The sequence below is a fragment of the Somniosus microcephalus genome, chromosome 2 (assembly GCF_052327205.1).
Source record: "Somniosus microcephalus isolate GS21.2 chromosome 2, FLI_Smic_1.0, whole genome shotgun sequence".
Lineage (NCBI taxonomy): Eukaryota > Metazoa > Chordata > Chondrichthyes > Squaliformes > Somniosidae > Somniosus > Somniosus microcephalus.
Window position 1 is genome coordinate 109,778,521 of NC_140988.1, and position 8,587 is coordinate 109,787,107.

The 8,587-nt window shown below is 45.6% G+C and overlaps 1 pseudogene; it reads right to left on the minus strand.

Moving 5' to 3' along the window:
- Positions 1–2,635: 2,635 nt before the first annotated feature.
- Positions 2,636–5,172, minus strand: LOC147122884 (centromere protein K-like; annotated as a pseudogene).
- Between the last annotated feature and the right edge of the window lie 3,415 nt (positions 5,173–8,587).

Here is an 8,587-nt window from a genome sequence, read left to right on the forward strand (position 1 = left end):
GCGCTCGCAGATCATGACGTCAGTCTAGCGTGGAACGCCCTGGTAGTGCCCCGGACCGGATATTGCGTGGCGCCCCCTGCCTACCTCCTGCCGCTAGCAATGACAGGTTGAGGGAAGCGTTTTGCAGTCGGGAAGGGACTGGGGGAGCGCTATTTAAAGGCGACCGCTTCCTGCCTTTTTTTGTCGCCAACATTTTTGCACCACACATTCTGAGAGAGAGAGACTTCTGGAGAGATTCAACGCTGTGTGAAGGAGTTTTGGGTACTGAGCAGCACTTTGCACAGGTTCATTTTGATTTGACCTTCCTTGTGTCGATTTAGAAGAGACTATGGGGCTGCACTCTGAGCTTTTTCCATGGGTCTCTCTACTGTTCTTTCCAGCAGATTTGATGTACAGGTCTCTCCAGGCCAAAATTCAAGGCTGCAATGAGCAGGGTGTGGATGGAGAGCAAGATCGACCCTCCCATTTAAGAACTGGCCGGCACCAGTGTGTCTGTGTTTCATTGCTGACTGACATCACGTGAGCTTCGCTAGCGTTCTGAGGTAGCGCCTCGCTCCTCAGTGTTAGAGCCTTAAGAGAGATGTGTAGTGCCTGATTTAGCACTCCAATCACCTCCAGGGATGATAGAAGCCAAGTTTGCAGGCGGAGGCGATAATTAGCGCCAGGCGCTAAACTTTGCACCCGGCTGACAATTGCGCCCCAAACGGGGCGATACTGAGATTAACTAGGAGCAATGGCAAACATTTAAAGAATTCATAATTCACAACGAATATACAGGCCTAGAAATTCAGTGGCGTTTGCGCCCACTTAGCGCCTGAGGAGGTGTTTTGCGCCGGAAGTGTTGTTGCGCCTGAAATTCAGTTCTGGGCAAAATTCGGCATTAGCCGGTAGCGCTGCGCCGGCACCGATGACGTCATCGGTGTGCGCAGCGCCCCGGTTCCAACGCGATGCCGGCCCGACGCCCAAATTCAGTTGCGGCCGCCTCTCCCGTAGCGGCCGCAAAGAGCGTTTGTAAAACGGGGCCTTGCAGCTCCGAGAGGCCGGTGCGTAAAGGTGGAGGTGCGGCCGGCCGCTTTCCCGGCGGCCGCCTGGCCGCACCTTCCTCCCCGGACTCCCACACCACCCCCCCCGCGGCATTGGTCTCTGACCCCCGCGAGCCTGGCATTTCTCCGTGGTGCCGGGCTCATTTGCCGGGGGAATCCAGCGGCGATCTCACGGCTGCAGGCAGCTCCTCCTTAAGAGAAGGAGGAGGCCTGCAGTACCCCAGCCTGCCGCACCGCATCGGGTGGCGCTGCGGCAGCTGGACGCCTGAAATTGACTTTCAGCGCCCCAAGCGGAGGCGGCCAAACCCTGCAATAGCGCCCGCCTCCGTCTTGGGGCGCTGCAACTGAATTTCAGGCGGGCGCTACGGGAATCCGGGCGCAGCGCAAACTTTCGGGCGCTAAACACCAGGCGCGGCGATAGGGAATTTCTAGGCCACAGTCCCTTAAGGAATAAAACCCCATGAGAAAAATGGCCCAACCGTGGCTAACAAGAGAAATTAAAGATATTATTCAATTAATGGAAGAGGCTTATAATGTTGCCAAAAAGAGCAGTAAGCCTGAGAATTGGGAGGATTTTGGAATTCAGCAAAGGAGGATCAAGAAATTGATAAAAAGAGAGAAATTAGAATATGAGAGTAAACTAGCAAGAGACATAAAAACAGATGGTAACAGCTTCTGTAGGTATGAAAAAAGGAAGAGATTAGCGCAAGTAAAAGTGGGTCCCTTACAGGCAGTGAACAGAGAAATTATAATGAGGAATAAGGAACTGGCTGGTACATTAACCAAATACTTTGTGTCTGTCTTCATGGAAGAAGATACAGAAACATTCCTGAAATAATGGGGAACCAAGGGTCTAGTGAGAATGAGGAACTTAAACAAATTAGTATTAGTAAAGAAATAATACTGGAGAAATTAACGGGACTAAAAGCTGACGCATCCCCTGGACCTGATGGCCTACAGCCTAGGGTTTTAAAAGAGGTGGCTGCAGAAAAGAAAAAAAAAAAGACAATTGGACGTCCCAAAGCGCTTTACCGCCAATGAAGTACTTTTTGAAGTGTAGTCACTGTTGTAATGTAGCTAACACTGCAGCCAATTTGCGCACAGCAAGCTCCCACAATAAGCAATGTGATAATGACCAGATAATCTGTTTTAATGATGTTGATTGAGGGATAAATATTGTCTAGGAAAGCGAGAAAGAGAGAGAGAGAGGGAAAGAGAGAAAGAAATAAAGAAAGAGAAAACAACCTGGACTGGATTGATCGCAAGCCCCAGATGCAATGGAGTGTTGATCAACATCACATGAACAGTTCCTCCACAGCCTATGCAGAGTTCAATGATCTGAGCTGGGACTGCAGCAGGGGCAGTATAATCAATCACAGCACCCCAGGGTTGGTAAGACAGAGCTTCTGCTCCTGATGGTTGCCCAGCACACCAGCTGCGCACAAACAGGTGTTGGGATACCGCATTACAGCTGAATGTCCTGCTTACACTCACCATTAAGACTCACACACAAAGAATGGGGAACTGGACAATGGTCTGGGGTGGGGGTAAGGAAAGGTGCAGGCCTCGTTGGAACAAGCTCCTCACACCCGCTACTCATGAAATTCCTCCAGGCGGATTCAGTGGGGGTCGTCGGGGTGCCTCGAGACCACCCCGTATTGCAGGAGCGCCTTGACATACGGCGGCCAGAATGAATTGCCAACCTCCACATAGGGGTCATGGGGGATTTTCATCGCCTTGGTCATGAGATGCTCGAGAATCTCATGGAATTTTATCAAGTTGGCCACGTTCTCACTTGTCTCAGACGCTAACCTCTTCATCTTCCCACCGGACTCCGCTTCATTGGTGGGAGGGTAATGCACGTCCAAGAAATTCCTCAAGGCAGACAAGAGCTTCTCCTTCTGCAAGGTCACCTTCACCATGTTCATTTTCGTCTTCTGTATCACACTGTTCTCAGAGAGAGTCAGGAAATTCTGCTGCTGGTCCTCTCGCTTCTCCTGCAGGGATTTCTCCATCTCCTGCTTCTCCTGCAGCCACTTCTGTTCCCTCTCCAACTGCTCTTGTAAGGCCTTCTTCGTTCTATCTTCAAAGCTAGTGGGTGCATTGGTTTTGATCTTCGAGAATGCCCTAGATTCTAGAACAGTCCCCATGGATTGGAAGGTAGCAAATGCAACCCTGCTGTTCATGAAAGGAGGGAGAGAGAAAACAGGGAACTATAGACCAGTTAGCCTGATAGCAGAAGTAGGGAAAATGCTGGAATCTATTATTAGGGACATGGTAACAGGGAACTTAGAAAATCATAAAAGGATTGGGCAGAGTCAACACAGATTTATGAAAGAGAAATCATGTTTTACAAATCTGTTAGAGATTTTTGAGGTTGTAACTAGCAGGGTAGATAAGGGGAAACCAGTAGATGTCGTGTATTTGGATTTTCAGAAGGCACTCGATAAGGTGCCACACAAGAGGTTATTACACAAAATTAGGGCTCATGGGATTGGGGGTAATATATTAGCATGGATTGAGGATTGGTTAACGGACAGAAAACAGAGAGTAGGAATAAACGGGTAATTTTCGGTTGGCAGGCTGTAACTAGTGGGGTACCGCAAGGATCAGTGCTTGGGCCTCAGCTATTTACAATCTATATCAATGACTTAGATGAGGGGACTGAGTGTAATGTATCTAAGTTTGCAGATGATACAAAGCTAGGTGTGAAAGTAAGTTGTGAGGAGGGTGCAAAGAGGCTGCAAAGGGATATATAGACAGGCTAAGTGAGTGGGCAAGAACATGGCAGATGGACTATAATATGGAGAAATGTGAAATTATCCACTTTTGTAGGAAAAATAGAAAAGCAGAATATTTTTTAAATGGTGAGAGATTGGGACATGTTGGTATTCAGAAGGGATGCGATGGGGGGATGTTATCTGGAGAACAGTAGGCCAAATACCCCAAAAATGAGAATAGTTGACTATCCAGGAGTTGAATTTATTACTTTTTCAGGAATCAGGTAGTTTTTATCCAAAATTCTTTCAGGACAGTGGCTTAGGCAGCAAATTTAGAATTATGCAGGCTTCTTTCAAATGTCTTTCAAATGCTGCCCTGTGTCCACTGTTGTGGGCATGTCTGGGGGGGGGGAGTCTAGAAGCAGGCTCTTGTGGAAAAATCTGAATTGTTGCATTAAAAATGATGTATTCTGGTTCATTTTAAAATAGTCTTTTACGCCACAGTTGTTAGATTTTTATTCCAGTAACAAAAGTATTGGCTGTATACAGCACTTTACTACATCTCAATGAATATCCCACAGCACACCAAATACAATGAATGACTTTGAAGTGCGGTTACTGTTGCTGTGTGGGTAATCAGTCAAAAAAGGACAAATAAGTGGCATTTGGATTTGGCTATTTCACTCTCCCCCTTCTTAGTGACACTCACCTCCCCTTCAGCAAGTTAATCTCCCTTCACAGAAGTATTCTCCCTTTCTAACCCACTGCCTCCAGTTCACAGAGCCACTCACCCTCCCAGCACTTCCTACTGCTGGTCCAGGCTCCACTTCATTTTTGATGCTGTTGCTATGCGTGTGTGTGTGTGTGTGTGTGTGTGTGTGTGTGTTTGTGTGTGTGTGTGTTGTGTGTGTGTGTGTGTGTGTTGGGGGGGGGGGGAATTACTGATCTGGAAAAACTATCAAGAGACCAGGAATTCCCACTCACAGCTCATGGTAAAGTCCACTCCATTTACCAGTATCAAATAAGAGTTCCAGCCAGGGTTGGCTGTGAGAAGGCCATCAATGAGCTTAAAGGCAAGATCCACCCTGCCTCTTATTCTTCCTACTGCAGTTTTAAGCCCTGCTGGGTCTTGGACACTGGCTGCTTTTTCACAGCTTCATGACAAATTCTTTCAACTCATTCTAGAGGGCCTAAAAATAACTTGTTTGGACCAGGAAAAGTCTTCCTTAGTTACAGCCTGTCTGAGACACTGCTGTGGGTACTACCACAAAGTGCTGATGGAGTGCAGGGGAATCTGCATTTAGTTCTTCTGGGCTTGATGCAGACTGGGTGAGCACTTTAATACAAAGTCTCACAGTATTCATGAGGTTGGCTTCATTAATCACGTGCTCATGAACATTTTTGCCCATGTTTATTGCAATGGCCCATCTCTGCAGCCTGCCCCACTGCTGTCAATTTCTATCATTTGCTGAAGAAAGAACTTGCATTGATATAGCACTACCTCAGGACATCCCAAAGTGCTTTACAGCCAATGAAGTACTTTTGGAGTGTAGTCACTGCTGTAATGTAGGAAATGCAGCAGCCAATTTGCACACAGCAACCTCCCACAAATAGAAATGTGATTACTCTGTTTTAGTGTTTTACTCAACGTCTCATCCGAAAGACGGCACCTCCGAAAGTGCAGCACTCCCTCAGTACTGCACTGGAGTGCCAGCCTAGATTTTTGTGCTCAAGTCTTTGAGTGGGAATTTTTTTTTATTCATTCACAGGGTGTGGGTGTCTCTGGCATTTATTGCCCATCCCTAATTGCCCTCGAGAAGGTGGTGGTGAGCCGCCTTCTTGAATATAAACTGAGTGGCTCACTAGGCCATTTCAGAGGGCAGTTAAGAATCAACCACATTGCTGTGGATCTGGAGTCACATATAGGCCAGACCAGGTAAGGGCAGCAGATTTCCTTCCCTAAAGGACATTAGTAAACCAGATGGATTTTTATGACAATCCAGCAGTTCCATGGTCACTATTACTGATATTCCAGATTTTCATTTAATTGAAATTAAATTCCCCAGCTGCCATGGTGGGATTTGAATTCATACCTCCAGATTATTAGTCCCAGCCTCTGGATTACTAGTCCAGTAACATAACCACTATGCTATTGTATCTTGTAATGGTGCAAGAGGAAGAGGAAGAGGAAAGTGAGGATGAAGAAGAAACACCGTCACTCGCTCTGACACTCGCAGCCACCAACTCAGATAGTGGCACTGCGTGGACTTTAAAGGGTAGCTTAGAGGCAGGATCTACATGTGGTATGTTATCGGGCATGAGTGGGCTGCAGCCAGGGCAGGGGGAAAGGGTAGCACAGGTGCCAGCTCCACGGAGGGCGAGGTCACATGCGAGTTCTGCTGCAGAGGACTCAGATGAGGACGTCGATGGGGCAGCCTACAGAAGAAGGCTGATGGTATGGAATTGCTAACTGTGCTTCTGCTGTTCTTCTAGTGACTAATCATATTGGTGCCAATTAGCTGCCCTCAAGCTCGCACTGTAACATTTGATTTGCTGTATGAAGAGCATAAAAAGCGTACATGTTTGCGTACAGTGCTTGTACCTGCATATTCCGGCGATTAGCTGGATGGGTAAAATCCTTGATAGGGTTTGATGGGGCAAATAGCCTTTTCTCAGACCATGCTTTCTTAAGTTGCCATGGTGTTTTAAAGTGACTCCCACATTATTTTAAATTAGCATTGTATACGCATATCAACATTCAGACTCTTGCTTTATTAGAGTAGAAGCACATGGGTTTGAGTAGGAGAACTATGTAAAATGGTCAGATCAACCTCAATATTCTTTTCTCCAATGGAAGTAAGTTTAGCTCGGTGAATCTCTCGTCATAACTTAAAATGCCATGATTGTTTTTAACTATAAGTTTGCTAACCCTATTTTAATTCTTGTATTTTTTTGGGGGGGTGGGGCAGGGGATGGGGAGAGTAGGAAATTAAATCAGTACTGATGGAGTCAGATGACTTGTGGGAGGTGGACAAAATAGGACTGCTGAAATGGAACCTAGATATTGGAGGGAGCTGACATTTCTGTAAGTGTCCCTTTTTTTCTAACTCCAGTTTGAATGAAGACAGTCTTGAAACACATGACTAATCATTTCAGTACCAGTGTGATTATCTTTCATTACTTGTCTTTAAAATTCACTGACAAATTTATAAATATTTAATTCAGTCATATGTTGTCCTGTGATTTTACAGCCTGCAGGGTGGTGTCACAGTTTTGTCAGAGAACAACAGTCAATGCCGAGAAGAAATACCTTGGAAACCATATTTGCTGGAAAGGCAAAAGCAACGGTGCAAAACGACATGGAATACCCATGGCTACCTTCTGTCCTTTCTACACGTCAGTTCGTTCAGCTCTCATTAGCAGCAGATACATTTAGAGAGTTTGATTATTTTGTCTGACTTTAATTTCACCAACAGTCATCGTTTGTAGCCTGTGAACAGGACATCTGATTGGAAGAATGGTGGCTGGGAACCAAAGCAGATAATGTCACCAGGCATCCTCACATATGTTCCACATGTGCATGCACATATCCTGGGCACACATCTACACAGAAACATGCAAACATGTACATACATACAACCTTTCTTCTCCTTGGCATATTAACATAGTTACTAATTGAACTGACATGAAAGATTCTTCCATTTCTCACAAGGTAAAAAAAACATTCAAAATAATTCTCCCTGCATTCCCCCCTTCCCAGCCCAATCAATATACACAATCACACTTGTGCGAGGAAGCTACTGCTATAGCTATGTGTAATGCGATTGTTGCCAAACATTGCTATAGGTCTACAAATCTTTACTCTGGTCTGCAAGGCAAGGATCTAAAATATTATGGTTGGAAATTCAGTTTTATCACAAAATAATTAAATACCAGCTGATTGATTTATTGTATATATCAATTTTGAAGTGACAATGCTATCATGGTAAAGAGATGAACATGTTACTGACTTTGTAAAGACAAATGCACAGTGGCAGTTTTTAAAAAAGAAGTCACTGGGAAATGTGGTTGCTCCATTTTAATAGTTGGAATTTTTCATCCATTCAGCTGGAAAAGAACATACAGTCAGATTCAAAGTCGCTGTTACCGCACCCTCTGCCCAGGTAAATACATCCGCCTGGAATTTCCGCAGGGTTCTTCCCATCTTCAGCCACAGTTACAGCAGGAAATTGGAGGAGCCGTGTGGAAGTTTTACCCTATCTTCTAAAGCATCAAGTTCTCCTGCTGTTTTGTATTTTTCATTAGATTTTTTCACCTTCCACCTTTTTAGGACAAACGGCCCTTCCCAACATTGTCACTCTGCAACTACCTACTAGATGATGCATGATCATATCCTGAATGACTTGCCTTCTGACCTTCCCTTCCTTCCTGCAGGGCAGTGCCTAGCATCTGCTTGATGCCTTGTTACAGCAGTTGAGGTTAGGTGAGAATGAGGAATGTGCCACACAATTATAGTGAGACTGACAAAGGTACCATTGAGAAAATGAATTGCTTGGAACAGCATCTTTCATTAGAACCTGTGAATGCCAGCCTTGGCCAGTTTGATCTTCTGCTCCTAGTTAATCTCAGTTGTAGCATCCTTGGGAGATGTTAAACAGAGGACAGGAAGGGAGATAAGATCAGTGGGCAGGAAATCTCAGATTGCACTTCTACACCCCCTCAGTTTCAGAGTTACACTGGTGGATGTAGGAAACAGAATGCGTGCAATTCTCTTGACCAGGGAAGGTCTGAGATATGGGGAGACCCGAAGCAGAAGAGAAAATA